Consider the following 27,062-nt stretch of genomic DNA (forward strand, 5'->3'; position numbering starts at 1 on the left):
TCACCGCTGTAGAGCAAGTCCTGTGTGGTCTAGTGGCTAGGATACCTGGCTTTCACTCAACAGGTCCGGCTTCGATTCCCGGTACCGGAACGGAACTATTTGCGCACACAACGCTCCATGTTTTGGTCTTCGAACTGTCGTTGGTCGCCCTTCTTCCTTGGCTTCAACCGAACGCAATCGGGGAAAGCAGGCACGTGATGCAGTTACTGTCAGCACCGGAATAAAGGGAGAAGAGGCACTGGTCCGCTGTTGGGCTGCTACCAGCGTCAGTGAGTAGTCGGTGCAGTCGCCAGTAGCGCCAGAAGCCTACACACACCTTCCACTTAATCACGTTGCTTGAAACCGCTCCAACCACAACAAGCGAAAGCCCGGATAGCTCAGTCGGTAGAGCATTAGGCTTTTAACCTAAGGGTCCAGGGTTCGAGTCCCTGTCCGGGCGAAGATTTTAACGCTTCCATAATGGCTCGTCTCGTAGCGATAGTAGCCCTGTCGTAATCAGTGCACGGTTTTACGTTTCCTGTCGGCATTCTGCGCAGACGCAACCGGTTGGGTTTTTCACGATTCGAGGGGCACCTGTTGGACAAGCAGTCGTGGCCGAGTGGTTAAGGCGTCTGACTAGAAATCAGATTCTCTCTGGGAGCGTAGGTTCGAGTCCTACCGACTGCGTCGGATTTTTCTTTTCTTGTTTTGGAAGAAGAAGCAGAAAATATCGCGTTTTGGTACCTCGCCACACCTCACCTCTCACAGCCGTTTATAGTGCCTGTCCTTTAGATAAGGGCGATTTCCAAGCGTCAGCTTTCGCGTCAGCCGAGCAAAGTCGGGACAAGTCGGGACATACTACAGGATGGTGCAACGACGAAAAAAAAAAAAACCTTAATTTAACAGCAGGAGCCCACATAATGATACGGAAAAATTAGCGCCACTTGCGGTGGCCGGGAATCGTACCCGGATCAACTGCTTGGAAGGCAACTATGCTCAACAGTACAACACCACCGCACTGCCGCTGCTCGCAACGCCGCGCTGTGTCGGCTTCCCGCCCGCCCACAGCGGCCCACGGCTATAGGAGCTGCAGGCGCATTACGAGGTAGGAGGGTGCATCCACACGCATTCGGGCAGCGCCTCCAAGCACGCTACGTCTTTGGGCAAGACTCGTCGCCGCTGACGCAAGGTTACTCACACGATAGTGATGAACGGTCGTTTTAAGGCAGTGTAGTGGGGGACTTCGCGAGTTTAGCCCCTTTTTCGACGTCGCTGGGTGGCAATCCCAGTTTCCCTGCCGACAGCTGCTTGGAAAGCACGGGTAGCTTGTCGAGCATCTGTAGTTGAGTGGTTTGTGACTCAGTAGTGCAGTAGGCAGCGCCTAAGTCTCATAATCTTAAGGTATGCCGGCACGATTCCCGGTCGATGCATTATTTTGCTCTTGTGGCAACAATGCTGCCGCGCGGATTGCTCGCTTGAGATGGGTCAGCCTCAGGACCTTATAGCTGTATAGCTGCGGCTGCAGTTTAATCTAGAGAGTCGGGACAGCACGTGTAGCAAGACAACAGATTCTTCAGAAAGCGCAAACTGTCTATCTCTAATATGTGAGACTTACCGAGTTTCGTACGTGTAGCAAGACAATAGATCCTTCAGAAAGCGCAAACTGTCTTTCTCTAAAATGTGAGACTTAGCGAGTTTCCTTCGAGGACGTCTCCGGCGTGCCTCGGTAGCGCAGTAGGCAGCGCGTAAGTCTCATAATCTTAAGGTCGTGAGTTCGATCCTCACCTGGGGCATTTAATTTTCTGTACATCATGACTGCGTTGCTGTTGCTAGGGAACGAACTTAACTGTTGTCCGTTATCCACACGGAGTCCACGCCTCAGCGTCAAAATGTTTACTTCCAATTATGACGACGTAACAACTTTGATATTTCTCCTCCGTGTTACAAACAAAATGCGATGCACACAGCAATGGACAGTCAATTTTGAACTGTGCGCCATGCCGGTCTGTAGGCGCGGATATGATCGCAAGCAGAGAACAGCACTGAGTCCAGATTCAGCACAAAATACAATAAGAGACGGAGTAAATCTCACCGCTGTAGAGCAAGTCCTGTGTGGTCTAGTGGCTAGGATACCTGGCTTTCACTCAACAGGTCCGGCTTCGATTCCCGGTACCGGAACGGAACTATTTGCGCACACAACGCTCCATGTTTTGGTCTTCGAACTGTCGTTGGTCGCCCTTCTTCCTTGGCTTCAACCGAACGCAATCGGGGAAAGCAGGCACGTGATGCAGTTACTGTCAGCACCGGAATAAAGGGAGAAGAGGCACTGGTCCGCTGTTGGGCTGCTACCAGCGTCAGTGAGTAGTCGGTGCAGTCGCCAGTAGCGCCAGAAGCCTACACACACCTTCCACTTAATCACGTTGCTTGAAACCGCTCCAACCACAACAAGCGAAAGCCCGGATAGCTCAGTCGGTAGAGCATTAGGCTTTTAACCTAAGGGTCCAGGGTTCGAGTCCCTGTCCGGCCGAAGATTTTAACGCTTCCATAATGGCTCGTCTCGTAGCGATAGTAGCCCTGTCGTAATCAGGGCACGGTTTTACGTGTCCTGTCGGCATTCTGCGCAGACGCAACCGGTTGGGTTTTTCACGATTCGAGGGGCACCTGTTGGACAAGCAGTCGTGGCCGAGTGGTTAAGGCGTCTGACTAGAAATCAGATTCCCTCTGGGAGCGTAGGTTCGAGTCCTACCGACTGCGTCGGATTTTTCTTTTCTTGTTTTGGAAGAAGAAGCAGAAAATATCGCGTTTTGGTACCTCGCCACACCTCACCTCTCACAGCCGTTTATAGTGCCTGTCCTTTAGATAAGGGCGATTTCCAAGCGTCAGCTTTCGCGTCAGCCGAGCAAAGTCGGGACAAGTCGGGACATACTACAGGATGGTGCAAAGACGAAAAAAAAAAAAAAAAAACCTTAATTTAACAGCAGGAGCCCACATAATGATACGGAAAAATTAGCGCCACTTGCGGTGGCCGGGAATCGTACCCGGATCAACTGCTTGGAAGGCAACTATGCTCAACAGTACAACACCACCGCACTGCCGCTGCTCGCAACGCCGCGCTGTGTCGGCTTCCCGCCCGCCCACAGCGGCCCACGGCTATAGGAGCTGCAGGCGCATTACGAGGTAGGAGGGTGCATCCACACGCATTCGGGCAGCGCCTCCAAGCACGCTACGTCTTTGGGCAAGACTCGTCGCCGCTGACGCAAGGTTACTCACACGATAGTGATGAACGGTCGTTTTAAGGCAGTGTAGTGGGGGACTTCGCGAGTTTAGCCCCTTTTTCGACGTCGCTGGGTGGCAATCCCAGTTTCCCTGCCGACAGCTGCTTGGAAAGCACGGGTAGCTTGTCGAGCATCTGTAGTTGAGTGGTTTGTGACTCAGTAGTGCAGTAGGCAGCGCCTAAGTCTCATAATCTTAAGGTATGCCGGCACGATTCCCGGTCGATGCATTATTTTGCTCTTGTGGCAACAATGCTGCCGCGCGGATTGCTCGCTTGAGATGGGTCAGCCTCAGGACCTTATAGCTGTATAGCTGCGGCTGCAGTTTAATCTAGAGAGTCGGGACAGCACGTGTAGCAAGACAACAGATTCTTCAGAAAGCGCAAACTGTCTATCTCTAATATGTGAGACTTACCGAGTTTCGTACGTGTAGCAAGACAATAGATCCTTCAGAAAGCGCAAACTGTCTTTCTCTAAAATGTGAGACTTAGCGAGTTTCCTTCGAGGACGTCTCCGGCGTGCCTCGGTAGCGCAGTAGGCAGCGCGTAAGTCTCATAATCTTAAGGTCGTGAGTTCGATCCTCACCTGGGGCATTTAATTTTCTGTACATCATGACTGCGTTGCTGTTGCTAGGGAACGAACTTAACTGTTGTCCGTTATCCACACGGAGTCCACGCCTCAGCGTCAAAATGTTTACTTCCAATTATGACGACGTAACAACTTTGATATTTCTCCTCCGTGTTACAAACAAAATGCGATGCACACAGCAATGGACAGTCAATTTTGAACTGTGCGCCATGCCGGTCTGTAGGCGCGGATATGATCGCAAGCAGAGAACAGCACTGAGTCCAGATTCAGCACAAAATACAATAAGAGACGGAGTAAATCTCACCGCTGTAGAGCAAGTCCTGTGTGGTCTAGTGGCTAGGATACCTGGCTTTCACTCAACAGGTCCGGCTTCGATTCCCGGTACCGGAACGGAACTATTTGCGCACACAACGCTCCATGTTTTGGTCTTCGAACTGTCGTTGGTCGCCCTTCTTCCTTGGCTTCAACCGAACGCAATCGGGGAAAGCAGGCACGTGATGCAGTTACTGTCAGCACCGGAATAAAGGGAGAAGAGGCACTGGTCCGCTGTTGGGCTGCTACCAGCGTCAGTGAGTAGTCGGTGCAGTCGCCAGTAGCGCCAGAAGCCTACACACACCTTCCACTTAATCACGTTGCTTGAAACCGCTCCAACCACAACAAGCGAAAGCCCGGATAGTTCAGTCGGTAGAGCATTAGGCTTTTAACCTAAGGGTCCAGGGTTCGAGTCCTTGTCCGGCCGAAGATTTTAACGCTTCCATAATGGCTCGTCTCGTAGCGATAGTAGCCCTGTCGTAATCAGTGCACGGTTTTACGTTTCCTGTCGGCATTCTGCGCAGACGCAACCGGTTGGGTTTTTCACGATTCGAGGGGCACCTGTTGGACAAGCAGTCGTGGCCGAGTGGTTAAGGCGTCTGACTAGAAATCAGATTCCCTCTGGGAGCGTAGGTTCGAGTCCTACCGACTGCGTCGGATTTTTCTTTTCTTGTTTTGGAAGAAGAAGCAGAAAATATCGCGTTTTGGTACCTCGCCACACCTCACCTCTCACAGCCGTTTATAGTGCCTGTCCTTTAGATAAGGGCGATTTCCAAGCGTCAGCTTTCGCGTCAGCCGAGCAAAGTCGGGACAAGTCGGGACATACTACAGGATGGTGCAACGACGAAAAAAAAAAAAAAAAACCTTAATTTAACAACAGGAGCCCACATAATGATACGGAAAAATTAGCGCCACTTGCGGTGGCCGGGAATCGTACCCGGATCAACTGCTTGGAAGGCAACTATGCTCAACAGTACAACACCACCGCACTGCCGCTGCTCGCAACGCCGCGCTGTGTCGGCTTCCCGCCCGCCCACAGCGGCCCACGGCTATAGGAGCTGCAGGCGCATTACGAGGTAGGAGGGTGCATCCACACGCATTCGGGCAGCGCCTCCAAGCACGCTACGTCTTTGGGCAAGACTCGTCGCCGCTGACGCAAGGTTACTCACACGATAGTGATGAACGGTCGTTTTAAGGCAGTGTAGTGGGGGACTTCGCGAGTTTAGCCCCTTTTTCGACGTCGCTGGGTGGCAATCCCAGTTTCCCTGCCGACAGCTGCTTGGAAAGCACGGGTAGCTTGTCGAGCATCTGTAGTTGAGTGGTTTGTGACTCAGTAGTGCAGTAGGCAGCGCCTAAGTCTCATAATCTTAAGGTATGCCGGCACGATTCCCGGTCGATGCATTATTTTGCTCTTGTGGCAACAATGCTGCCGCGCGGATTGCTCGCTTGAGATGGGTCAGCCTCAGGACCTTATAGCTGTATAGCTGCGGCTGCAGTTTAATCTAGAGAGTCGGGACAGCACGTGTAGCAAGACAACAGATTCTTCAGAAAGCGCAAACTGTCTATCTCTAATATGTGAGACTTACCGAGTTTCGTACGTGTAGCAAGACAATAGATCCTTCAGAAAGCGCAAACTGTCTTTCTCTAAAATGTGAGACTTAGCGAGTTTCCTTCGAGGACGTCTCCGGCGTGCCTCGGTAGCGCAGTAGGCAGCGCGTAAGTCTCATAATCTTAAGGTCGTGAGTTCGATCCTCACCTGGGGCATTTAATTTTCTGTACATCATGGCTGCATTAAGGGCGTTGCTGTTGCTAGGGAACGAACTTAACTGTTGTCCGTTATCCACACGGAGTCCACGCCTCAGCGTCAAAATGTTTACTTCCAATTATGACGACGTAACAATTTTGATATTTCTCCTCCGTGTTACAAACAAAATGCGATGCACACAGCAATGGACAGTCAATTTTGAACTGTGCGCCATGCCGGTCTCTAGGCGCGGATATGATCGCAAGCAGAGAACAGCACTGAGTCCAGATTCAGCACAAAATACAATAAGAGACGGAGTAAATCTCACCGCTGTAGAGCAAGTCCTGTGTGGTCTAGTGGCTAGGATACCTGGCTTTCACTCAACAGGTCCGGCTTCGATTCCCGGTACCGGAACGGAACTATTTGCGCACACAACGCTCCATGTTTTGGTCTTCGAACTGTCGTTGGTCGCCCTTCTTCCTTGGCTTCAACCGAACGCAATCGGGGAAAGCAGGCACGTGATGCAGTTACTGTCAGCACCGGAATAAAGGGAGAAGAGGCACTGGTCCGCTGTTGGGCTGCTACCAGCGTCAGTGAGTAGTCGGTGCAGTCGCCAGTAGCGCCAGAAGCCTACACACACCTTCCACTTAATCACGTTGCTTGAAACCGCTCCAACCACAACAAGCGAAAGCCCGGATAGCTCAGTCGGTAGAGCATTAGGCTTTTAACCTAAGGGTCCAGGGTTCGAGTCCCTGTCCGGCCGAAGATTTTAACGCTTCCATAATGGCTCGTCTCGTAGCGATAGTAGCCCTGTCGTAATCAGTGCACGGTTTTACGTTTCCTGTCGGCATTCTGCGCAGACGCAACCGGTTGGGTTTTTCACGATTCGAGGGGCACCTGTTGGACAAGCAGTCGTGGCCGAGTGGTTAAGGCGTCTGACTAGAAATCAGATTCCCTCTGGGAGCGTAGGTTCGAGTCCTACCGACTGCGTCGGATTTTTCTTTTCTTGTTTTGGAAGAAGAAGCAGAAAATATCGCGTTTTGGTACCTCGCCACACCTCACCTCTCACAGCCGTTTATAGTGCCTGTCCTTTAGATAAGGGCGATTTCCAAGCGTCAGCTTTCGCGTCAGCCGAGCAAAGTCGGGACAAGTCGGGACATACTACAGGATGGTGCAACGACGAAAAAAAAAAAAAAAACCTTAATTTAACAGCAGGAGCCCACATAATGATACGGAAAAATTAGCGCCACTTGCGGTGGCCGGGAATCGTACCCGGATCAACTGCTTGGAAGGCAACTATGCTCAACAGTACAACACCACCGCACTGCCGCTGCTCGCAACGCCGCGCTGTGTCGGCTTCCCGCCCGCCCACAGCGGCCCACGGCTATAGGAGCTGCAGGCGCATTACGAGGTAGGAGGGTGCATCCACACGCATTCGGGCAGCGCCTCCAAGCACGCTACGTCTTTGGGCAAGACTCGTCGCCGCTGACGCAAGGTTACTCACACGATAGTGATGAACGGTCGTTTTAAGGCAGTGTAGTGGGGGACTTCGCGAGTTTAGCCCCTTTTTCGACGTCGCTGGGTGGCAATCCCAGTTTCCCTGCCGACAGCTGCTTGGAAAGCACGGGTAGCTTGTCGAGCATCTGTAGTTGAGTGGTTTGTGACTCAGTAGTGCAGTAGGCAGCGCCTAAGTCTCATAATCTTAAGGTATGCCGGCACGATTCCCGGTCGATGCATTATTTTGCTCTTGTGGCAACAATGCTGCCGCGCGGATTGCTCGCTTGAGATGGGTCAGCCTCAGGACCTTATAGCTGTATAGCTGCGGCTGCAGTTTAATCTAGAGAGTCGGGACAGCACGTGTAGCAAGACAACAGATTCTTCAGAAAGCGCAAACTGTCTATCTCTAATATGTGAGACTTACCGAGTTTCGTACGTGTAGCAAGACAATAGATCCTTCAGAAAGCGCAAACTGTCTTTCTCTAAAATGTGAGACTTAGCGAGTTTCCTTCGAGGACGTCTCCGGCGTGCCTCGGTAGCGCAGTAGGCAGCGCGTAAGTCTCATAATCTTAAGGTCGTGAGTTCGATCCTCACCTGGGGCATTTAATTTTCTGTACATCATGGCTGCATTAAGGGCGTTGCTGTTGCTAGGGAACGAACTTAACTGTTGTCCGTTATCCACACGGAGTCCACGCCTCAGCGTCAAAATGTTTACTTCCAATTATGACGACGTAACAACTTTGATATTTCTCCTCCGTGTTACAAACAAAATGCGATGCACACAGCAATGGACAGTCAATTTTGAACTGTGCGCCATGCCGGTCTGTAGGCGCGGATATGATCGCAAGCAGAGAACAGCACTGAGTCCAGATTCAGCACAAAATACAATAAGAGACGGAGTAAATCTCACCGCTGTAGAGCAAGTCCTGTGTGGTCTAGTGGCTAGGATACCTGGCTTTCACTCAACAGGTCCGGCTTCGATTCCCGGTACCGGAACGGAACTATTTGCGCACACAACGCTCCATGTTTTGGTCTTCGAACTGTCGTTGGTCGCCCTTCTTCCTTGGCTTCAACCGAACGCAATCGGGGAAAGCAGGCACGTGATGCAGTTACTGTCAGCACCGGAATAAAGGGAGAAGAGGCACTGGTCCGCTGTTGGGCTGCTACCAGCGTCAGTGAGTAGTCGGTGCAGTCGCCAGTAGCGCCAGAAGCCTACACACACCTTCCACTTAATCACGTTGCTTGAAACCGCTCCAACCACAACAAGCGAAAGCCCGGATAGCTCAGTCGGTAGAGCATTAGGCTTTTAACCTAAGGGTCCAGGGTTCGACTCCCTGTCCGGGCGAAGATTTTAACGCTTCCATAATGGCTCGTCTCGTAGCGATAGTAGCCCTGTCGTAATCAGTGCACGGTTTTACGTTTCCTGTCGGCATTCTGCGCAGACGCAACCGGTTGGGTTTTTCACGATTCGAGGGGCACCTGTTGGACAAGCAGTCGTGGCCGAGTGGTTAAGGCGTCTGACTAGAAATCAGATTCCCTCTGGGAGCGTAGGTTCGAGTCCTACCGACTGCGTCGGATTTTTCTTTTCTTGTTTTGGAAGAAGAAGCAGAAAATATCGCGTTTTGGTACCTCGCCACACCTCACCTCTCACAGCCGTTTATAGTGCCTGTCCTTTAGATAAGGGCGATTTCCAAGCGTCAGCTTTCGCGTCAGCCGAGCAAAGTCGGGACAAGTCGGGACATACTACAGGATGGTGCAACGACGAAAAAAAAAAAAAACCTTAATTTAACAGCAGGAGCCCACATAATGATACGGAAAAATTAGCGCCACTTGCGGTGGCCGGGAATCGTACCCGGATCAACTGCTTGGAAGGCAACTATGCTCAACAGTACAACACCACCGCACTGCCGCTGCTCGCAACGCCGCGCTGTGTCGGCTTCCCGCCCGCCCACAGCGGCCCACGGCTATAGGAGCTGCAGGCGCATTACGAGGTAGGAGGGTGCATCCACACGCATTCGGGCAGCGCCTCCAAGCACGCTACGTCTTTGGGCAAGACTCGTCGCCGCTGACGCAAGGTTACTCACACGATAGTGATGAACGGTCGTTTTAAGGCAGTGTAGTGGGGGACTTCGCGAGTTTAGCCCCTTTTTCGACGTCGCTGGGTGGCAATCCCAGTTTCCCTGCCGACAGCTGCTTGGAAAGCACGGGTAGCTTGTCGAGCATCTGTAGTTGAGTGGTTTGTGACTCAGTAGTGCAGTAGGCAGCGCCTAAGTCTCATAATCTTAAGGTATGCCGGCACGATTCCCGGTCGATGCATTATTTTGCTCTTGTGGCAACAATGCTGCCGCGCGGATTGCTCGCTTGAGATGGGTCAGCCTCAGGACCTTATAGCTGTATAGCTGCGGCTGCAGTTTAATCTAGAGAGTCGGGACAGCACGTGTAGCAAGACAACAGATTCTTCAGAAAGCGCAAACTGTCTATCTCTAATATGTGAGACTTACCGAGTTTCGTACGTGTAGCAAGACAATAGATCCTTCAGAAAGCGCAAACTGTCTTTCTCTACAATGGGAGACTTAGCGAGTTTCCTTCGAGGACGTCTCCGGCGTGCCTCGGTAGCGCAGTAGGCAGCGCGTAAGTCTCATAATCTTAAGGTCGTGAGTTCGATCCTCACCTAGGGCATTTAATTTTCTGTACATCATGGCTGCATTAAGGGCGTTGCTGTTGCTAGGGAACGAACTTAACTGTTGTCCGTTATCCACACGGAGTCCACGCCTCAGCGTCAAAATGTTTACTTCCAATTATGACGACGTAACAACTTTGATATTTCTCCTCCGTGTTACAAACAAAATGCGATGCACACAGCAATGGACAGTCAATTTTGAACTGTGCGCCATGCCGGTCTGTAGGCGCGGATATGATCGCAAGCAGAGAACAGCACTGAGTCCAGATTCAGCACAAAATACAATAAGAGACGGAGTAAATCTCACCGCTGTAGAGCAAGTCCTGTGTGGTCTAGTGGCTAGGATACCTGGCTTTCACTCAACAGGTCCGGCTTCGATTCCCGGTACCGGAACGGAACTATTTGCGCACACAACGCTCCATGTTTTGGTCTTCGAACTGTCGTTGGTCGCCCTTCTTCCTTGGCTTCAACCGAACGCAATCGGGGAAAGCAGGCACGTGATGCAGTTACTGTCAGCACCGGAATAAAGGGAGAAGAGGCACTGGTCCGCTGTTGGGCTGCTACCAGCGTCAGTGAGTAGTCGGTGCAGTCGCCAGTAGCGCCAGAAGCCTACACACACCTTCCACTTAATCACGTTGCTTGAAACCGCTCCAACCACAACAAGCGAAAGCCCGGATAGCTCAGTCGGTAGAGCATTAGGCTTTTAACCTAAGGGTCCAGGGTTCGAGTCCCTGTCCGGCCGAAGATTTTAACGCTTCCATAATGGCTCGTCTCGTAGCGATAGTAGCCCTGTCGTAATCAGGGCACGGTTTTACGTTTCCTGTCGGCATTCTGCGCAGACGCAACCGGTTGGGTTTTTCACGATTCGAGGGGCACCTGTTGGACAAGCAGTCGTGGCCGAGTGGTTAAGGCGTCTGACTAGAAATCAGATTCCCTCTGGGAGCGTAGGTTCGAGTCCTACCGACTGCGTCGGATTTTTCTTTTCTTGTTTTGGAAGAAGAAGCAGAAAATATCGCGTTTTGGTACCTCGCCACACCTCACCTCTCACAGCCGTTTATAGTGCCTGTCCTTTAGATAAGGGCGATTTCCAAGCGTCAGCTTTCGCGTCAGCCGAGCAAAGTCGGGACAAGTCGGGACATACTACAGGATGGTGCAACGACGAAAAAAAAAAAAAAAACCTTAATTTAACAGCAGGAGCCCACATAATGATACGGAAAAATTAGCGCCACTTGCGGTGGCCGGGAATCGTACCCGGATCAACTGCTTGGAAGGCAACTATGCTCAACAGTACAACACCACCGCACTGCCGCTGCTCGCAACGCCGCGCTGTGTCGGCTTCCCGCCCGCCCACAGCGGCCCACGGCTATAGGAGCTGCAGGCGCATTACGAGGTAGGAGGGTGCATCCACACGCATTCGGGCAGCGCCTCCAAGCACGCTACGTCTTTGGGCAAGACTCGTCGCCGCTGACGCAAGGTTACTCACACGATAGTGATGAACGGTCGTTTTAAGGCAGTGTAGTGGGGGACTTCGCGAGTTTAGCCCCTTTTTCGACGTCGCTGGGTGGCAATCCCAGTTTCCCTGCCGACAGCTGCTTGGAAAGCACGGGTAGCTTGTCGAGCATCTGTAGTTGAGTGGTTTGTGACTCAGTAGTGCAGTAGGCAGCGCCTAAGTCTCATAATCTTAAGGTATGCCGGCACGATTCCCGGTCGATGCATTATTTTGCTCTTGTGGCAACAATGCTGCCGCGCGGATTGCTCGCTTGAGATGGGTCAGCCTCAGGACCTTATAGCTGTATAGCTGCGGCTGCAGTTTAATCTAGAGAGTCGGGACAGCACGTGTAGCAAGACAACAGATTCTTCAGAAAGCGCAAACTGTCTATCTCTAATATGTGAGACTTACCGAGTTTCGTACGTGTAGCAAGACAATAGATCCTTCAGAAAGCGCAAACTGTCTTTCTCTAAAATGTGAGACTTAGCGAGTTTCCTTCGAGGACGTCTCCGGCGTGCCTCGGTAGCGCAGTAGGCAGCGCGTAAGTCTCATAATCTTAAGGTCGTGAGTTCGATCCTCACCTGGGGCATTTAATTTTCTGTACATCATGACTGCGTTGCTGTTGCTAGGGAACGAACTTAACTGTTGTCCGTTATCCACACGGAGTCCACGCCTCAGCGTCAAAATGTTTACTTCCAATTATGACGACGTAACAACTTTGATATTTCTCCTCCGTGTTACAAACAAAATGCGATGCACACAGCAATGGACAGTCAATTTTGAACTGTGCGCCATGCCGGTCTGTAGGCGCGGATATGATCGCAAGCAGAGAACAGCACTGAGTCCAGATTCAGCACAAAATACAATAAGAGACGGAGTAAATCTCACCGCTGTAGAGCAAGTCCTGTGTGGTCTAGTGGCTAGGATACCTGGCTTTCACTCAACAGGTCCGGCTTCGATTCCCGGTACCGGAACGGAACTATTTGCGCACACAACGCTCCATGTTTTGGTCTTCGAACTGTCGTTGGTCGCCCTTCTTCCTTGGCTTCAACCGAACGCAATCGGGGAAAGCAGGCACGTGATGCAGTTACTGTCAGCACCGGAATAAAGGGAGAAGAGGCACTGGTCCGCTGTTGGGCTGCTACCAGCGTCAGTGAGTAGTCGGTGCAGTCGCCAGTAGCGCCAGAAGCCTACACACACCTTCCACTTAATCACGTTGCTTGAAACCGCTCCAACCACAACAAGCGAAAGCCCGGATAGCTCAGTCGGTAGAGCATTAGGCTTTTAACCTAAGGGTCCAGGGTTCGAGTCCCTGTCCGGCCGAAGATTTTAACGCTTCCATAATGGCTCGTCTCGTAGCGATAGTAGCCCTGTCGTAATCAGGGCACGGTTTTACGTTTCCTGTCGGCATTCTGCGCAGACGCAACCGGTTGGGTTTTTCACGATTCGAGGGGCACCTGTTGGACAAGCAGTCGTGGCCGAGTGGTTAAGGCGTCTGACTAGAAATCAGATTCCCTCTGGGAGCGTAGGTTCGAGTCCTACCGACTGCGTCGGATTTTTCTTTTCTTGTTTTGGAAGAAGAAGCAGAAAATATCGCGTTTTGGTACCTCGCCACACCTCACCTCTCACAGCCGTTTATAGTGCCTGTCCTTTAGATAAGGGCGATTTCCAAGCGTCAGCTTTCGCGTCAGCCGAGCAAAGTCGGGACAAGTCGGGACATACTACAGGATGGTGCAACGACGAAAAAAAAAAAAAAAACCTTAATTTAACAGCAGGAGCCCACATAATGATACGGAAAAATTAGCGCCACTTGCGGTGGCCGGGAATCGTACCCGGATCAACTGCTTGGAAGGCAACTATGCTCAACAGTACAACACCACCGCACTGCCGCTGCTCGCAACGCCGCGCTGTGTCGGCTTCCCGCCCGCCCACAGCGGCCCACGGCTATAGGAGCTGCAGGCGCATTACGAGGTAGGAGGGTGCATCCACACGCATTCGGGCAGCGCCTCCAAGCACGCTACGTCTTTGGGCAAGACTCGTCGCCGCTGACGCAAGGTTACTCACACGATAGTGATGAACGGTCGTTTTAAGGCAGTGTAGTGGGGGACTTCGCGAGTTTAGCCCCTTTTTCGACGTCGCTGGGTGGCAATCCCAGTTTCCCTGCCGACAGCTGCTTGGAAAGCACGGGTAGCTTGTCGAGCATCTGTAGTTGAGTGGTTTGTGACTCAGTAGTGCAGTAGGCAGCGCCTAAGTCTCATAATCTTAAGGTATGCCGGCACGATTCCCGGTCGATGCATTATTTTGCTCTTGTGGCAACAATGCTGCCGCGCGGATTGCTCGCTTGAGATGGGTCAGCCTCAGGACCTTATAGCTGTATAGCTGCGGCTGCAGTTTAATCTAGAGAGTCGGGACAGCACGTGTAGCAAGACAACAGATTCTTCAGAAAGCGCAAACTGTCTATCTCTAATATGTGAGACTTACCGAGTTTCGTACGTGTAGCAAGACAATAGATCCTTCAGAAAGCGCAAACTGTCTTTCTCTAAAATGTGAGACTTAGCGAGTTTCCTTCGAGGACGTCTCCGGCGTGCCTCGGTAGCGCAGTAGGCAGCGCGTAAGTCTCATAATCTTAAGGTCGTGAGTTCGATCCTCACCTGGGGCATTTAATTTTCTGTACATCATGACTGCGTTGCTGTTGCTAGGGAACGAACTTAACTGTTGTCCGTTATCCACACGGAGTCCACGCCTCAGCGTCAAAATGTTTACTTCCAATTATGACGACGTAACAACTTTGATATTTCTCCTCCGTGTTACAAACAAAATGCGATGCACACAGCAATGGACAGTCAATTTTGAACTGTGCGCCATGCCGGTCTGTAGGCGCGGATATGATCGCAAGCAGAGAACAGCACTGAGTCCAGATTCAGCACAAAATACAATAAGAGACGGAGTAAATCTCACCGCTGTAGAGCAAGTCCTGTGTGGTCTAGTGGCTAGGATACCTGGCTTTCACTCAACAGGTCCGGCTTCGATTCCCGGTACCGGAACGGAACTATTTGCGCACACAACGCTCCATGTTTTGGTCTTCGAACTGTCGTTGGTCGCCCTTCTTCCTTGGCTTCAACCGAACGCAATCGGGGAAAGCAGGCACGTGATGCAGTTACTGTCAGCACCGGAATAAAGGGAGAAGAGGCACTGGTCCGCTGTTGGGCTGCTACCAGCGTCAGTGAGTAGTCGGTGCAGTCGCCAGTAGCGCCAGAAGCCTACACACACCTTCCACTTAATCACGTTGCTTGAAACCGCTCCAACCACAACAAGCGAAAGCCCGGATAGCTCAGTCGGTAGAGCATTAGGCTTTTAACCTAAGGGTCCAGGGTTCGAGTCCCTGTCCGGCCGAAGATTTTAACGCTTCCATAATGGCTCGTCTCGTAGCGATAGTAGCCCTGTCGTAATCAGTGCACGGTTTTACGTTTCCTGTCGGCATTCTGCGCAGACGCAACCGGTTGGGTTTTTCACGATTCGAGGGGCACCTGTTGGACAAGCAGTCGTGGCCGAGTGGTTAAGGCGTCTGACTAGAAATCAGATTCCCTCTGGGAGCGTAGGTTCGAGTCCTACCGACTGCGTCGGATTTTTCTTTTCTTGTTTTGGAAGAAGAAGCAGAAAATATCGCGTTTTGGTACCTCGCCACACCTCACCTCTCACAGCCGTTTATAGTGCCTGTCCTTTAGATAAGGGCGATTTCCAAGCGTCAGCTTTCGCGTCAGCCGAGCAAAGTCGGGACAAGTCGGGACATACTACAGGATGGTGCAACGACGAAAAAAAAAAAAAACCTTAATTTAACAGCAGGAGCCCACATAATGATACGGAAAAATTAGCGCCACTTGCGGTGGCCGGGAATCGTACCCGGATCAACTGCTTGGAAGGCAACTATGCTCAACAGTACAACACCACCGCACTGCCGCTGCTCGCAACGCCGCGCTGTGTCGGCTTCCCGCCCGCCCACAGCGGCCCACGGCTATAGGAGCTGCAGGCGCATTACGAGGTAGGAGGGTGCATCCACACGCATTCGGGCAGCGCCTCCAAGCACGCTACGTCTTTGGGCAAGACTCGTCGCCGCTGACGCAAGGTTACTCACACGATAGTGATGAACGGTCGTTTTAAGGCAGTGTAGTGGGGGACTTCGCGAGTTTAGCCCCTTTTTCGACGTCGCTGGGTGGCAATCCCAGTTTCCCTGCCGACAGCTGCTTGGAAAGCACGGGTAGCTTGTCGAGCATCTGTAGTTGAGTGGTTTGTGACTCAGTAGTGCAGTAGGCAGCGCCTAAGTCTCATAATCTTAAGGTATGCCGGCACGATTCCCGGTCGATGCATTATTTTGCTCTTGTGGCAACAATGCTGCCGCGCGGATTGCTCGCTTGAGATGGGTCAGCCTCAGGACCTTATAGCTGTATAGCTGCGGCTGCAGTTTAATCTAGAGAGTCGGGACAGCACGTGTAGCAAGACAACAGATTCTTCAGAAAGCGCAAACTGTCTATCTCTAATATGTGAGACTTACCGAGTTTCGTACGTGTAGCAAGACAATAGATCCTTCAGAAAGCGCAAACTGTCTTTCTCTAAAATGTGAGACTTAGCGAGTTTCCTTCGAGGACGTCTCCGGCGTGCCTCGGTAGCGCAGTAGGCAGCGCGTAAGTCTCATAATCTTAAGGTCGTGAGTTCGATCCTCACCTGGGGCATTTAATTTTCTGTACATCATGGCTGCATTAAGGGCGTTGCTGTTGCTAGGGAACGAACTTAACTGTTGTCCGTTATCCACACGGAGTCCACGCCTCAGCGTCAAAATGTTTACTTCCAATTATGACGACGTAACAACTTTGATATTTCTCCTCCGTGTTACAAACAAAATGCGATGCACACAGCAATGGACAGTCAATTTTGAACTGTGCGCCATGCCGGTCTGTAGGCGCGGATATGATCGCAAGCAGAGAACAGCACTGAGTCCAGATTCAGCACAAAATACAATAAGAGACGGAGTAAATCTCACCGCTGTAGAGCAAGTCCTGTGTGGTCTAGTGGCTAGGATACCTGGCTTTCACTCAACAGGTCCGGCTTCGATTCCCGGTACCGGAACGGAACTATTTGCGCACACAACGCTCCATGTTTTGGTCTTCGAACTGTCGTTGGTCGCCCTTCTTCCTTGGCTTCAACCGAACGCAATCGGGGAAAGCAGGCACGTGATGCAGTTACTGTCAGCACCGGAATAAAGGGAGAAGAGGCACTGGTCCGCTGTTGGGCTGCTACCAGCGTCAGTGAGTAGTCGGTGCAGTCGCCAGTAGCGCCAGAAGCCTACACACACCTTCCACTTAATCACGTTGCTTGAAACCGCTCCAACCACAACAAGCGAAAGCCCGGATAGCTCAGTCGGTAGAGCATTAGGCTTTTAACCTAAGGGTCCAGGGTTCGAGTCCCTGTCCGGCCGAAGATTTTAACGCTTCCATAATGGCTCGTCTCGTAGCGATAGTAGCCCTGTCGTAATCCGGGCACGGTTTTACGTTTCCTGTCGGCATTCTGCGCAGACGCAACCGGTTGGGTTTTTCACGATTCGAGGGGCACCTGTTGGACAAGCAGTCGTGGCCGAGTGGTTAAGGCGTCTGACTAGAAATCAGATTCCCTCTGGGAGCGTAGGTTCGAGTCCTACCGACTGCGTCGGATTTTTCTTTTCTTGTTTTGGAAGAAGAAGCAGAAAATATCGCGTTTTGGTACCTCGCCACACCTCACCTCTCACAGCCGTTTATAGTGCCTGTCCTTTAGATAAGGGCGATTTCCAAGCGTCAGCTTTCGCGTCAGCCGAGCAAAGTCGGGACAAGTCGGGACATACTACAGGATGGTGCAACGACGAAAAAAAAAAAAAAAACCTTAATTTAACAGCAGGAGCCCACATAATGATACGGAAAAATTAGCGCCACTTGCGGTGGCCGGGAATCGTACCCGGATCAACTGCTTGGAAGGCAACTATGCTCAACAGTACAACACCACCGCACTGCCGCTGCTCGCAACGCCGCGCTGTGTCGGCTTCCCGCCCGCCCACAGCGGCCCACGGCTATAGGAGCTGCAGGCGCATTACGAGGTAGGAGGGTGCATCCACACGCATTCGGGCAGCGCCTCCAAGCACGCTACGTCTTTGGGCAAGACTCGTCGCCGCTGACGCAAGGTTACTCACACGATAGTGATGAACGGTCGTTTTAAGGCAGTGTAGTGGGGGACTTCGCGAGTTTAGCCCCTTTTTCGACGTCGCTGGGTGGCAATCCCAGTTTCCCTGCCGACAGCTGCTTGGAAAGCACGGGTAGCTTGTCGAGCATCTGTAGTTGAGTGGTTTGTGACTCAGTAGTGCAGTAGGCAGCGCCTAAGTCTCATAATCTTAAGGTATGCCGGCACGATTCCCGGTCGATGCATTATTTTGCTCTTGTGGCAACAATGCTGCCGCGCGGATTGCTCGCTTGAGATGGGTCAGCCTCAGGACCTTATAGCTGTATAGCTGCGGCTGCAGTTTAATCTAGAGAGTCGGGACAGCACGTGTAGCAAGACAACAGATTCTTCAGAAAGCGCAAACTGTCTATCTCTAATATGTGAGACTTACCGAGTTTCGTACGTGTAGCAAGACAATAGATCCTTCAGAAAGCGCAAACTGTCTTTCTCTAAAATGTGAGACTTAGCGAGTTTCCTTCGAGGACGTCTCCGGCGTGCCTCGGTAGCGCAGTAGGCAGCGCGTAAGTCTCATAATCTTAAGGTCGTGAGTTCGATCCTCACCTGGGGCATTTAATTTTCTGTACATCATGACTGCGTTGCTGTTGCTAGGGAACGAACTTAACTGTTGTCCGTTATCCACACGGAGTCCACGCCTCAGCGTCAAAATGTTTACTTCCAATTATGACGACGTAACAACTTTGATATTTCTCCTCCGTGTTACAAACAAAATGCGATGCACACAGCAATGGACAGTCAATTTTGAACTGTGCGCCATGCCGGTCTGTAGGCGCGGATATGATCGCAAGCAGAGAACAGCACTGAGTCCAGATTCAGCACAAAATACAATAAGAGACGGAGTAAATCTCACCGCTGTAGAGCAAGTCCTGTGTGGTCTAGTGGCTAGGATACCTGGCTTTCACTCAACAGGTCCGGCTTCGATTCCCGGTACCGGAACGGAACTATTTGCGCACACAACGCTCCATGTTTTGGTCTTCGAACTGTCGTTGGTCGCCCTTCTTCCTTGGCTTCAACCGAACGCAATCGGGGAAAGCAGGCACGTGATGCAGTTACTGTCAGCACCGGAATAAAGGGAGAAGAGGCACTGGTCCGCTGTTGGGCTGCTACCAGCGTCAGTGAGTAGTCGGTGCAGTCGCCAGTAGCGCCAGAAGCCTACACACACCTTCCACTTAATCACGTTGCTTGAAACCGCTCCAACCACAACAAGCGAAAGCCCGGATAGCTCAGTCGGTAGAGCATTAGGCTTTTAACCTAAGGGTCCAGGGTTCGAGTCCCTGTCCGGGCGAAGATTTTAACGCTTCCATAATGGCTCGTCTCGTAGCGATAGTAGCCCTGTCGTAATCAGTGCACGGTTTTACGTTTCCTGTCGGCATTCTGCGCAGACGCAACCGGTTGGGTTTTTCACGATTCGAGGGGCACCTGTTGGACAAGCAGTCGTGGCCGAGTGGTTAAGGCGTCTGACTAGAAATCAGATTCCCTCTGGGAGCGTAGGTTCGAGTCCTACCGACTGCGTCGGATTTTTCTTTTCTTGTTTTGGAAGAAGAAGCAGAAAATATCGCGTTTTGGTACCTCGCCACACCTCACCTCTCACAGCCGTTTATAGTGCCTGTCCTTTAGATAAGGGCGATTTCCAAGCGTCAGCTTTCGCGTCAGCCGAGCAAAGTCGGGACAAGTCGGGACATACTACAGGATGGTGCAACGACGAAAAAAAACAAAAACCTTAATTTAACAGCAGGAGCCCACATAATGATACGGAAAAATTAGCGCCACTTGCGGTGGCCGGGAATCGTACCCGGATCAACTGCTTGGAAGGCAACTATGCTCAACAGTACAACACCACCGCACTGCCGCTGCTCGCAACGCCGCGCTGTGTCGGCTTCCCGCCCGCCCACAGCGGCCCACGGCTATAGGAGCTGCAGGCGCATTACGAGGTAGGAGGGTGCATCCACACGCATTCGGGCAGCGCCTCCAAGCACGCTACGTCTTTGGGCAAGACTCGTCGCCGCTGACGCAAGGTTACTCACACGATAGTGATGAACGGTCGTTTTAAGGCAGTGTAGTGGGGGACTTCGCGAGTTTAGCCCCTTTTTCGACGTCGCTGGGTGGCAATCCCAGTTTCCCTGCCGACAGCTGCTTGGAAAGCACGGGTAGCTTGTCGAGCATCTGTAGTTGAGTGGTTTGTGACTCAGTAGTGCAGTAGGCAGCGCCTAAGTCTCATAATCTTAAGGTATGCCGGCACGATTCCCGGTCGATGCATTATTTTGCTCTTGTGGCAACAATGCTGCCGCGCGGATTGCTCGCTTGAGATGGGTCAGCCTCAGGACCTTATAGCTGTATAGCTGCGGCTGCAGTTTAATCTAGAGAGTCGGGACAGCACGTGTAGCAAGACAACAGATTCTTCAGAAAGCGCAAACTGTCTATCTCTAATATGTGAGACTTACCGAGTTTCGTACGTGTAGCAAGACAATAGATCCTTCAGAAAGCGCAAACTGTCTTTCTCTAAAATGTGAGACTTAGCGAGTTTCCTTCGAGGACGTCTCCGGCGTGCCTCGGTAGCGCAGTAGGCAGCGCGTAAGTCTCATAATCTTAAGGTCGTGAGTTCGATCCTCACCTGGGGCATTTAATTTTCTGTACATCATGGCTGCATTAAGGGCGTTGCTGTTGCTAGGGAACGAACTTAACTGTTGTCCGTTATCCACACGGAGTCCACGCCTCAGCGTCAAAATGTTTACTTCCAATTATGACGACGTAACAACTTTGATATTTCTCCTCCGTGTTACAAACAAAATGCGATGCACACAGCAATGGACAGTCAATTTTGAACTGTGCGCCATGCCGGTCTGTAGGCGCGGATATGATCGCAAGCAGAGAACAGCACTGAGTCCAGATTCAGCACAAAATACAATAAGAGACGGAGTAAATCTCACCGCTGTAGAGCAAGTCCTGTGTGGTCTAGTGGCTAGGATACCTGGCTTTCACTCAACAGGTCCGGCTTCGATTCCCGGTACCGGAACGGAACTATTTGCGCACACAACGCTCCATGTTTTGGTCTTCGAACTGTCGTTGGTCGCCCTTCTTCCTTGGCTTCAACCGAACGCAATCGGGGAAAGCAGGCACGTGATGCAGTTACTGTCAGCACCGGAATAAAGGGAGAAGAGGCACTGGTCCGCTGTTGGGCTGCTACCAGCGTCAGTGAGTAGTCGGTGCAGTCGCCAGTAGCGCCAGAAGCCTACACACACCTTCCACTTAATCACGTTGCTTGAAACCGCTCCAACCACAACAAGCGAAAGCCCGGATAGCTCAGTCGGTAGAGCATTAGGCTTTTAACCTAAGGGTCCAGGGTTCGAGTCCCTGTCCGGGCGAAGATTTTAACGCTTCCATAATGGCTCGTCTCGTAGCGATAGTAGCCCTGTCGTAATCAGTGCACGGTTTTACGTTTCCTGTCGGCATTCTGCGCAGACGCAACCGGTTGGGTTTTTCACGATTCGAGGGGCACCTGTTGGACAAGCAGTCGTGGCCGAGTGGTTAAGGCGTCTGACTAGAAATCAGATTCCCTCTGGGAGCGTAGGTTCGAGTCCTACCGACTGCGTCGGATTTTTCTTTTCTTGTTTTGGAAGAAGAAGCAGAAAATATCGCGTTTTGGTACCTCGCCACACCTCACCTCTCACAGCCGTTTATAGTGCCTGTCCTTTAGATAAGGGCGATTTCCAAGCGTCAGCTTTCGCGTCAGCCGAGCAAAGTCGGGACAAGTCGGGACATACTACAGGATGGTGCAAAGACGAAAAAAAAAAAAAAAAAACCTTAATTTAACAGCAGGAGCCCACATAATGATACGGAAAAATTAGCGCCACTTGCGGTGGCCGGGAATCGTACCCGGATCAACTGCTTGGAAGGCAACTATGCTCAACAGTACAACACCACCGCACTGCCGCTGCTCGCAACGCCGCGCTGTGTCGGCTTCCCGCCCGCCCACAGCGGCCCACGGCTATAGGAGCTGCAGGCGCATTACGAGGTAGGAGGGTGCATCCACACGCATTCGGGCAGCGCCTCCAAGCACGCTACGTCTTTGGGCAAGACTCGTCGCCGCTGACGCAAGGTTACTCACACGATAGTGATGAACGGTCGTTTTAAGGCAGTGTAGTGGGGGACTTCGCGAGTTTAGCCCCTTTTTCGACGTCGCTGGGTGGCAATCCCAGTTTCCCTGCCGACAGCTGCTTGGAAAGCACGGGTAGCTTGTCGAGCATCTGTAGTTGAGTGGTTTGTGACTCAGTAGTGCAGTAGGCAGCGCCTAAGTCTCATAATCTTAAGGTATGCCGGCACGATTCCCGGTCGATGCATTATTTTGCTCTTGTGGCAACAATGCTGCCGCGCGGATTGCTCGCTTGAGATGGGTCAGCCTCAGGACCTTATAGCTGTATAGCTGCGGCTGCAGTTTAATCTAGAGAGTCGGGACAGCACGTGTAGCAAGACAACAGATTCTTCAGAAAGCGCAAACTGTCTATCTCTAATATGTGAGACTTACCGAGTTTCGTACGTGTAGCAAGACAATAGATCCTTCAGAAAGCGCAAACTGTCTTTCTCTAAAATGTGAGACTTAGCGAGTTTCCTTCGAGGACGTCTCCGGCGTGCCTCGGTAGCGCAGTAGGCAGCGCGTAAGTCTCATAATCTTAAGGTCGTGAGTTCGATCCTCACCTGGGGCATTTAATTTTCTGTACATCATGACTGCGTTGCTGTTGCTAGGGAACGAACTTAACTGTTGTCCGTTATCCACACGGAGTCCACGCCTCAGCGTCAAAATGTTTACTTCCAATTATGACGACGTAACAACTTTGATATTTCTCCTCCGTGTTACAAACAAAATGCGATGCACACAGCAATGGACAGTCAATTTTGAACTGTGCGCCATGCCGGTCTGTAGGCGCGGATATGATCGCAAGCAGAGAACAGCACTGAGTCCAGATTCAGCACAAAATACAATAAGAGACGGAGTAAATCTCACCGCTGTAGAGCAAGTCCTGTGTGGTCTAGTGGCTAGGATACCTGGCTTTCACTCAACAGGTCCGGCTTCGATTCCCGGTACCGGAACGGAACTATTTGCGCACACAACGCTCCATGTTTTGGTCTTCGAACTGTCGTTGGTCGCCCTTCTTCCTTGGCTTCAACCGAACGCAATCGGGGAAAGCAGGCACGTGATGCAGTTACTGTCAGCACCGGAATAAAGGGAGAAGAGGCACTGGTCCGCTGTTGGGCTGCTACCAGCGTCAGTGAGTAGTCGGTGCAGTCGCCAGTAGCGCCAGAAGCCTACACACACCTTCCACTTAATCACGTTGCTTGAAACCGCTCCAACCACAACAAGCGAAAGCCCGGATAGCTCAGTCGGTAGAGCATTAGGCTTTTAACCTAAGGGTCCAGGGTTCGAGTCCCTGTCCGGGCGAAGATTTTAACGCTTCCATAATGGCTCGTCTCGTAGCGATAGTAGCCCTGTCGTAATCAGTGCACGGTTTTACGTTTCCTGTCGGCATTCTGCGCAGACGCAACCGGTTGGGTTTTTCACGATTCGAGGGGCACCTGTTGGACAAGCAGTCGTGGCCGAGTGGTTAAGGCGTCTGACTAGAAATCAGATTCCCTCTGGGAGCGTAGGTTCGAGTCCTACCGACTGCGTCGGATTTTTCTTTTCTTGTTTTGGAAGAAGAAGCAGAAAATATCGCGTTTTGGTACCTCGCCACACCTCACCTCTCACAGCCGTTTATAGTGCCTGTCCTTTAGATAAGGGCGATTTCCAAGCGTCAGCTTTCGCGTCAGCCGAGCAAAGTCGGGACAAGTCGGGACATACTACAGGATGGTGCAACGACGAAAAAAAAAAAAAAAAACCTTAATTTAACAGCAGGAGCCCACATAATGATACGGAAAAATTAGCGCCACTTGCGGTGGCCGGGAATCGTACCCGGATCAACTGCTTGGAAGGCAACTATGCTCAACAGTACAACACCACCGCACTGCCGCTGCTCGCAACGCCGCGCTGTGTCGGCTTCCCGCCCGCCCACAGCGGCCCACGGCTATAGGAGCTGCAGGCGCATTACGAGGTAGGAGGGTGCATCCACACGCATTCGGGCAGCGCCTCCAAGCACGCTACGTCTTTGGGCAAGACTCGTCGCCGCTGACGCAAGGTTACTCACACGATAGTGATGAACGGTCGTTTTAAGGCAGTGTAGTGGGGGACTTCGCGAGTTTAGCCCCTTTTTCGACGTCGCTGGGTGGCAATCCCAGTTTCCCTGCCGACAGCTGCTTGGAAAGCACGGGTAGCTTGTCGAGCATCTGTAGTTGAGTGGTTTGTGACTCAGTAGTGCAGTAGGCAGCGCCTAAGTCTCATAATCTTAAGGTATGCCGGCACGATTCCCGGTCGATGCATTATTTTGCTCTTGTGGCAACAATGCTGCCGCGCGGATTGCTCGCTTGAGATGGGTCAGCCTCAGGACCTTATAGCTGTATAGCTGCGGCTGCAGTTTAATCTAGAGAGTCGGGACAGCACGTGTAGCAAGACAACAGATTCTTCAGAAAGCGCAAACTGTCTATCTCTAATATGTGAGACTTACCGAGTTTCGTACGTGTAGCAAGACAATAGATCCTTCAGAAAGCGCAAACTGTCTTTCTCTAAAATGTGAGACTTAGCGAGTTTCCTTCGAGGACGTCTCCGGCGTGCCTCGGTAGCGCAGTAGGCAGCGCGTAAGTCTCATAATCTTAAGGTCGTGAGTTCGATCCTCACCTGGGGCATTTAATTTTCTGTACATCATGACTGCGTTGCTGTTGCTAGGGAACGAACTTAACTGTTGTCCGTTATCCACACGGAGTCCACGCCTCAGCGTCAAAATGTTTACTTCCAATTATGACGACGTAACAACTTTGATATTTCTCCTCCGTGTTACAAACAAAATGCGATGCACACAGCAATGGACAGTCAATTTTGAACTGTGCGCCATGCCGGTCTGTAGGCGCGGATATGATCGCAAGCAGAGAACAGCACTGAGTCCAGATTCAGCACAAAATACAATAAGAGACGGAGTAAATCTCACCGCTGTAGAGCAAGTCCTGTGTGGTCTAGTGGCTAGGATACCTGGCTTTCACTCAACAGGTCCGGCTTCGATTCCCGGTACCGGAACGGAACTATTTGCGCACACAACGCTCCATGTTTTGGTCTTCGAACTGTCGTTGGTCGCCCTTCTTCCTTGGCTTCAACCGAACGCAATCGGGGAAAGCAGGCACGTGATGGAGTTACTGTCAGCACCGGAATAAAGGGAGAAGAGGCACTGGTCCGCTGTTGGGCTGCTACCAGCGTCAGTGAGTAGTCGGTGCAGTCGCCAGTAGCGCCAGAAGCCTACACACACCTTCCACTTAATCACGTTGCTTGAAACCGCTCCAACCACAACAAGCGAAAGCCCGGATAGCTCAGTCGGTAGAGCATTAGGCTTTTAACCTAAGGGTCCAGGGTTCGAGTCCCTGTCCGGGCGAAGATTTTAACGCTTCCATAATGGCTCGTCTCGTAGCGATAGTAGCCCTGTCGTAATCAGTGCACGGTTTTACGTTTTCTGTCGGCATTCTGCGCAGACGCAACCGGTTGGGTTTTTCACGATTCGAGGGGCACCTGTTGGACAAGCAGTCGTGGCCGAGTGGTTAAGGCGTCTGACTAGAAATCAGATTCCCTCTGGGAGCGTAGGTTCGAGTCCTACCGACTGCGTCGGATTTTTCTTTTCTTGTTTTGGAAGAAGAAGCAGAAAATATCGCGTTTTGGTACCTCGCCACACCTCACCTCTCACAGCCGTTTATAGTGCCTGTCCTTTAGATAAGGGCGATTTCCAAGCGTCAGCTTTCGCGTCAGCCGAGCAAAGTCGGGACAAGTCGGGACATACTACAGGATGGTGCAACGACGAAAAAAAAAAAAAACCTTAATTTAACAGCAGGAGCCCACATAATGATACGGAAAAATTAGCGCCACTTGCGGTGGCCGGGAATCGTACCCGGATCAACTGCTTGGAAGGCAACTATGCTCAACAGTACAACACCACCGCACTGCCGCTGCTCGCAACGCCGCGCTGTGTCGGCTTCCCGCCCGCCCACAGCGGCCCACGGCTATAGGAGCTGCAGGCGCATTACGAGGTAGGAGGGTGCATCCACACGCATTCGGGCAGCGCCTCCAAGCACGCTACGTCTTTGGGCAAGACTCGTCGCCGCTGACGCAAGGTTACTCACACGATAGTGATGAACGGTCGTTTTAAGGCAGTGTAGTGGGGGACTTCGCGAGTTTAGCCCCTTTTTCGACGTCGCTGGGTGGCAATCCCAGTTTCCCTGCCGACAGCTGCTTGGAAAGCACGGGTAGCTTGTCGAGCATCTGTAGTTGAGTGGTTTGTGACTCAGTAGTGCAGTAGGCAGCGCCTAAGTCTCATAATCTTAAGGTATGCCGGCACGATTCCCGGTCGATGCATTATTTTGCTCTTGTGGCAACAATGCTGCCGCGCGGATTGCTCGCTTGAGATGGGTCAGCCTCAGGACCTTATAGCTGTATAGCTGCGGCTGCAGTTTAATCTAGAGAGTCGGGACAGCACGTGTAGCAAGACAACAGATTCTTCAGAAAGCGCAAACTGTCTATCTCTAATATGTGAGACTTACCGAGTTTCGTACGTGTAGCAAGACAATAGATCCTTCAGAAAGCGCAAACTGTCTTTCTCTAAAATGTGAGACTTAGCGAGTTTCCTTCGAGGACGTCTCCGGCGTGCCTCGGTAGCGCAGTAGGCAGCGCGTAAGTCTCATAATCTTAAGGTCGTGAGTTCGATCCTCACCTGGGGCATTTAATTTTCTGTACATCATGGCTGCATTAAGGGCGTTGCTGTTGCTAGGGAACGAACTTAACTGTTGTCCGTTATCCACACGGAGTCCACGCCTCAGCGTCAAAATGTTTACTTCCAATTATGACGACGTAACAACTTTGATATTTCTCCTCCGTGTTACAAACAAAATGCGATGCACACAGCAATGGACAGTCAATTTTGAACTGTGCGCCATGCCGGTCTGTAGGCGCGGATATGATCGCAAGCAGAGAACAGCACTGAGTCCAGATTCAGCACAAAATACAATAAGAGACGGAGTAAATCTCACCGCTGTAGAGCAAGTCCTGTGTGGTCTAGTGGCTAGGATACCTGGCTTTCACTCAACAGGTCCGGCTTCGATTCCCGGTACCGGAACGGAACTATTTGC

At 51.7% G+C, this 27,062-nt stretch overlaps 39 non-coding genes across 39 annotated transcripts; all 39 read left to right on the forward strand.

Moving 5' to 3' along the window:
- The first annotated feature begins 366 nt into the window (after positions 1–366).
- Trnak-uuu (transfer RNA lysine (anticodon UUU)) lies at positions 367–439 on the forward strand. The gene has a single exon. It is a non-coding gene; the product is annotated as a tRNA-Lys (tRNA).
- A 145-nt stretch (positions 440–584) lies between these two features.
- On the forward strand, positions 585–666 carry Trnas-aga (transfer RNA serine (anticodon AGA)). The gene has a single exon. It is a non-coding gene; the product is annotated as a tRNA-Ser (tRNA).
- A 1,033-nt stretch (positions 667–1,699) lies between these two features.
- Positions 1,700–1,772, forward strand: Trnam-cau (transfer RNA methionine (anticodon CAU)). The gene has a single exon. It is a non-coding gene; the product is annotated as a tRNA-Met (tRNA).
- Positions 1,773–2,433: 661 nt separating this feature from the next.
- On the forward strand, positions 2,434–2,506 carry Trnak-uuu (transfer RNA lysine (anticodon UUU)). The gene has a single exon. It is a non-coding gene; the product is annotated as a tRNA-Lys (tRNA).
- A 145-nt stretch (positions 2,507–2,651) lies between these two features.
- Positions 2,652–2,733, forward strand: Trnas-aga (transfer RNA serine (anticodon AGA)). Its single transcript has one exon. It is a non-coding gene; the product is annotated as a tRNA-Ser (tRNA).
- A 1,038-nt stretch (positions 2,734–3,771) lies between these two features.
- On the forward strand, positions 3,772–3,844 carry Trnam-cau (transfer RNA methionine (anticodon CAU)). Its single transcript has one exon. It is a non-coding gene; the product is annotated as a tRNA-Met (tRNA).
- A 661-nt stretch (positions 3,845–4,505) lies between these two features.
- Trnak-uuu (transfer RNA lysine (anticodon UUU)) lies at positions 4,506–4,578 on the forward strand. Its single transcript has one exon. It is a non-coding gene; the product is annotated as a tRNA-Lys (tRNA).
- Positions 4,579–4,723: 145 nt separating this feature from the next.
- Trnas-aga (transfer RNA serine (anticodon AGA)) lies at positions 4,724–4,805 on the forward strand. Its single transcript has one exon. It is a non-coding gene; the product is annotated as a tRNA-Ser (tRNA).
- A 1,037-nt stretch (positions 4,806–5,842) lies between these two features.
- Trnam-cau (transfer RNA methionine (anticodon CAU)) lies at positions 5,843–5,915 on the forward strand. The gene has a single exon. It is a non-coding gene; the product is annotated as a tRNA-Met (tRNA).
- A 670-nt stretch (positions 5,916–6,585) lies between these two features.
- Trnak-uuu (transfer RNA lysine (anticodon UUU)) lies at positions 6,586–6,658 on the forward strand. Its single transcript has one exon. It is a non-coding gene; the product is annotated as a tRNA-Lys (tRNA).
- A 145-nt stretch (positions 6,659–6,803) lies between these two features.
- Positions 6,804–6,885, forward strand: Trnas-aga (transfer RNA serine (anticodon AGA)). Its single transcript has one exon. It is a non-coding gene; the product is annotated as a tRNA-Ser (tRNA).
- A 1,036-nt stretch (positions 6,886–7,921) lies between these two features.
- Trnam-cau (transfer RNA methionine (anticodon CAU)) lies at positions 7,922–7,994 on the forward strand. The gene has a single exon. It is a non-coding gene; the product is annotated as a tRNA-Met (tRNA).
- A 670-nt stretch (positions 7,995–8,664) lies between these two features.
- On the forward strand, positions 8,665–8,737 carry Trnak-uuu (transfer RNA lysine (anticodon UUU)). Its single transcript has one exon. It is a non-coding gene; the product is annotated as a tRNA-Lys (tRNA).
- Positions 8,738–8,882: 145 nt separating this feature from the next.
- Trnas-aga (transfer RNA serine (anticodon AGA)) lies at positions 8,883–8,964 on the forward strand. The gene has a single exon. It is a non-coding gene; the product is annotated as a tRNA-Ser (tRNA).
- Positions 8,965–9,998: 1,034 nt separating this feature from the next.
- Positions 9,999–10,071, forward strand: Trnam-cau (transfer RNA methionine (anticodon CAU)). Its single transcript has one exon. It is a non-coding gene; the product is annotated as a tRNA-Met (tRNA).
- Positions 10,072–10,741: 670 nt separating this feature from the next.
- Positions 10,742–10,814, forward strand: Trnak-uuu (transfer RNA lysine (anticodon UUU)). Its single transcript has one exon. It is a non-coding gene; the product is annotated as a tRNA-Lys (tRNA).
- A 145-nt stretch (positions 10,815–10,959) lies between these two features.
- On the forward strand, positions 10,960–11,041 carry Trnas-aga (transfer RNA serine (anticodon AGA)). The gene has a single exon. It is a non-coding gene; the product is annotated as a tRNA-Ser (tRNA).
- Positions 11,042–12,077: 1,036 nt separating this feature from the next.
- Trnam-cau (transfer RNA methionine (anticodon CAU)) lies at positions 12,078–12,150 on the forward strand. Its single transcript has one exon. It is a non-coding gene; the product is annotated as a tRNA-Met (tRNA).
- A 661-nt stretch (positions 12,151–12,811) lies between these two features.
- On the forward strand, positions 12,812–12,884 carry Trnak-uuu (transfer RNA lysine (anticodon UUU)). Its single transcript has one exon. It is a non-coding gene; the product is annotated as a tRNA-Lys (tRNA).
- A 145-nt stretch (positions 12,885–13,029) lies between these two features.
- Trnas-aga (transfer RNA serine (anticodon AGA)) lies at positions 13,030–13,111 on the forward strand. Its single transcript has one exon. It is a non-coding gene; the product is annotated as a tRNA-Ser (tRNA).
- Positions 13,112–14,147: 1,036 nt separating this feature from the next.
- On the forward strand, positions 14,148–14,220 carry Trnam-cau (transfer RNA methionine (anticodon CAU)). Its single transcript has one exon. It is a non-coding gene; the product is annotated as a tRNA-Met (tRNA).
- A 661-nt stretch (positions 14,221–14,881) lies between these two features.
- Trnak-uuu (transfer RNA lysine (anticodon UUU)) lies at positions 14,882–14,954 on the forward strand. The gene has a single exon. It is a non-coding gene; the product is annotated as a tRNA-Lys (tRNA).
- Positions 14,955–15,099: 145 nt separating this feature from the next.
- Positions 15,100–15,181, forward strand: Trnas-aga (transfer RNA serine (anticodon AGA)). Its single transcript has one exon. It is a non-coding gene; the product is annotated as a tRNA-Ser (tRNA).
- A 1,034-nt stretch (positions 15,182–16,215) lies between these two features.
- Positions 16,216–16,288, forward strand: Trnam-cau (transfer RNA methionine (anticodon CAU)). The gene has a single exon. It is a non-coding gene; the product is annotated as a tRNA-Met (tRNA).
- Positions 16,289–16,958: 670 nt separating this feature from the next.
- Positions 16,959–17,031, forward strand: Trnak-uuu (transfer RNA lysine (anticodon UUU)). Its single transcript has one exon. It is a non-coding gene; the product is annotated as a tRNA-Lys (tRNA).
- Positions 17,032–17,176: 145 nt separating this feature from the next.
- On the forward strand, positions 17,177–17,258 carry Trnas-aga (transfer RNA serine (anticodon AGA)). Its single transcript has one exon. It is a non-coding gene; the product is annotated as a tRNA-Ser (tRNA).
- A 1,036-nt stretch (positions 17,259–18,294) lies between these two features.
- Trnam-cau (transfer RNA methionine (anticodon CAU)) lies at positions 18,295–18,367 on the forward strand. Its single transcript has one exon. It is a non-coding gene; the product is annotated as a tRNA-Met (tRNA).
- A 661-nt stretch (positions 18,368–19,028) lies between these two features.
- Trnak-uuu (transfer RNA lysine (anticodon UUU)) lies at positions 19,029–19,101 on the forward strand. The gene has a single exon. It is a non-coding gene; the product is annotated as a tRNA-Lys (tRNA).
- Positions 19,102–19,246: 145 nt separating this feature from the next.
- On the forward strand, positions 19,247–19,328 carry Trnas-aga (transfer RNA serine (anticodon AGA)). Its single transcript has one exon. It is a non-coding gene; the product is annotated as a tRNA-Ser (tRNA).
- A 1,034-nt stretch (positions 19,329–20,362) lies between these two features.
- On the forward strand, positions 20,363–20,435 carry Trnam-cau (transfer RNA methionine (anticodon CAU)). Its single transcript has one exon. It is a non-coding gene; the product is annotated as a tRNA-Met (tRNA).
- A 670-nt stretch (positions 20,436–21,105) lies between these two features.
- On the forward strand, positions 21,106–21,178 carry Trnak-uuu (transfer RNA lysine (anticodon UUU)). The gene has a single exon. It is a non-coding gene; the product is annotated as a tRNA-Lys (tRNA).
- Positions 21,179–21,323: 145 nt separating this feature from the next.
- Trnas-aga (transfer RNA serine (anticodon AGA)) lies at positions 21,324–21,405 on the forward strand. Its single transcript has one exon. It is a non-coding gene; the product is annotated as a tRNA-Ser (tRNA).
- A 1,038-nt stretch (positions 21,406–22,443) lies between these two features.
- Trnam-cau (transfer RNA methionine (anticodon CAU)) lies at positions 22,444–22,516 on the forward strand. The gene has a single exon. It is a non-coding gene; the product is annotated as a tRNA-Met (tRNA).
- Positions 22,517–23,177: 661 nt separating this feature from the next.
- Trnak-uuu (transfer RNA lysine (anticodon UUU)) lies at positions 23,178–23,250 on the forward strand. The gene has a single exon. It is a non-coding gene; the product is annotated as a tRNA-Lys (tRNA).
- A 145-nt stretch (positions 23,251–23,395) lies between these two features.
- Positions 23,396–23,477, forward strand: Trnas-aga (transfer RNA serine (anticodon AGA)). The gene has a single exon. It is a non-coding gene; the product is annotated as a tRNA-Ser (tRNA).
- A 1,037-nt stretch (positions 23,478–24,514) lies between these two features.
- On the forward strand, positions 24,515–24,587 carry Trnam-cau (transfer RNA methionine (anticodon CAU)). Its single transcript has one exon. It is a non-coding gene; the product is annotated as a tRNA-Met (tRNA).
- A 661-nt stretch (positions 24,588–25,248) lies between these two features.
- Trnak-uuu (transfer RNA lysine (anticodon UUU)) lies at positions 25,249–25,321 on the forward strand. The gene has a single exon. It is a non-coding gene; the product is annotated as a tRNA-Lys (tRNA).
- A 145-nt stretch (positions 25,322–25,466) lies between these two features.
- Trnas-aga (transfer RNA serine (anticodon AGA)) lies at positions 25,467–25,548 on the forward strand. Its single transcript has one exon. It is a non-coding gene; the product is annotated as a tRNA-Ser (tRNA).
- A 1,034-nt stretch (positions 25,549–26,582) lies between these two features.
- Positions 26,583–26,655, forward strand: Trnam-cau (transfer RNA methionine (anticodon CAU)). The gene has a single exon. It is a non-coding gene; the product is annotated as a tRNA-Met (tRNA).
- Positions 26,656–27,062: the final 407 nt, after the last annotated feature.

Source organism: Schistocerca gregaria, unplaced genomic scaffold, assembly GCF_023897955.1.
Source record: "Schistocerca gregaria isolate iqSchGreg1 unplaced genomic scaffold, iqSchGreg1.2 ptg000359l, whole genome shotgun sequence".
In the NCBI taxonomy this organism is placed as follows: domain Eukaryota; kingdom Metazoa; phylum Arthropoda; class Insecta; order Orthoptera; family Acrididae; genus Schistocerca; species Schistocerca gregaria.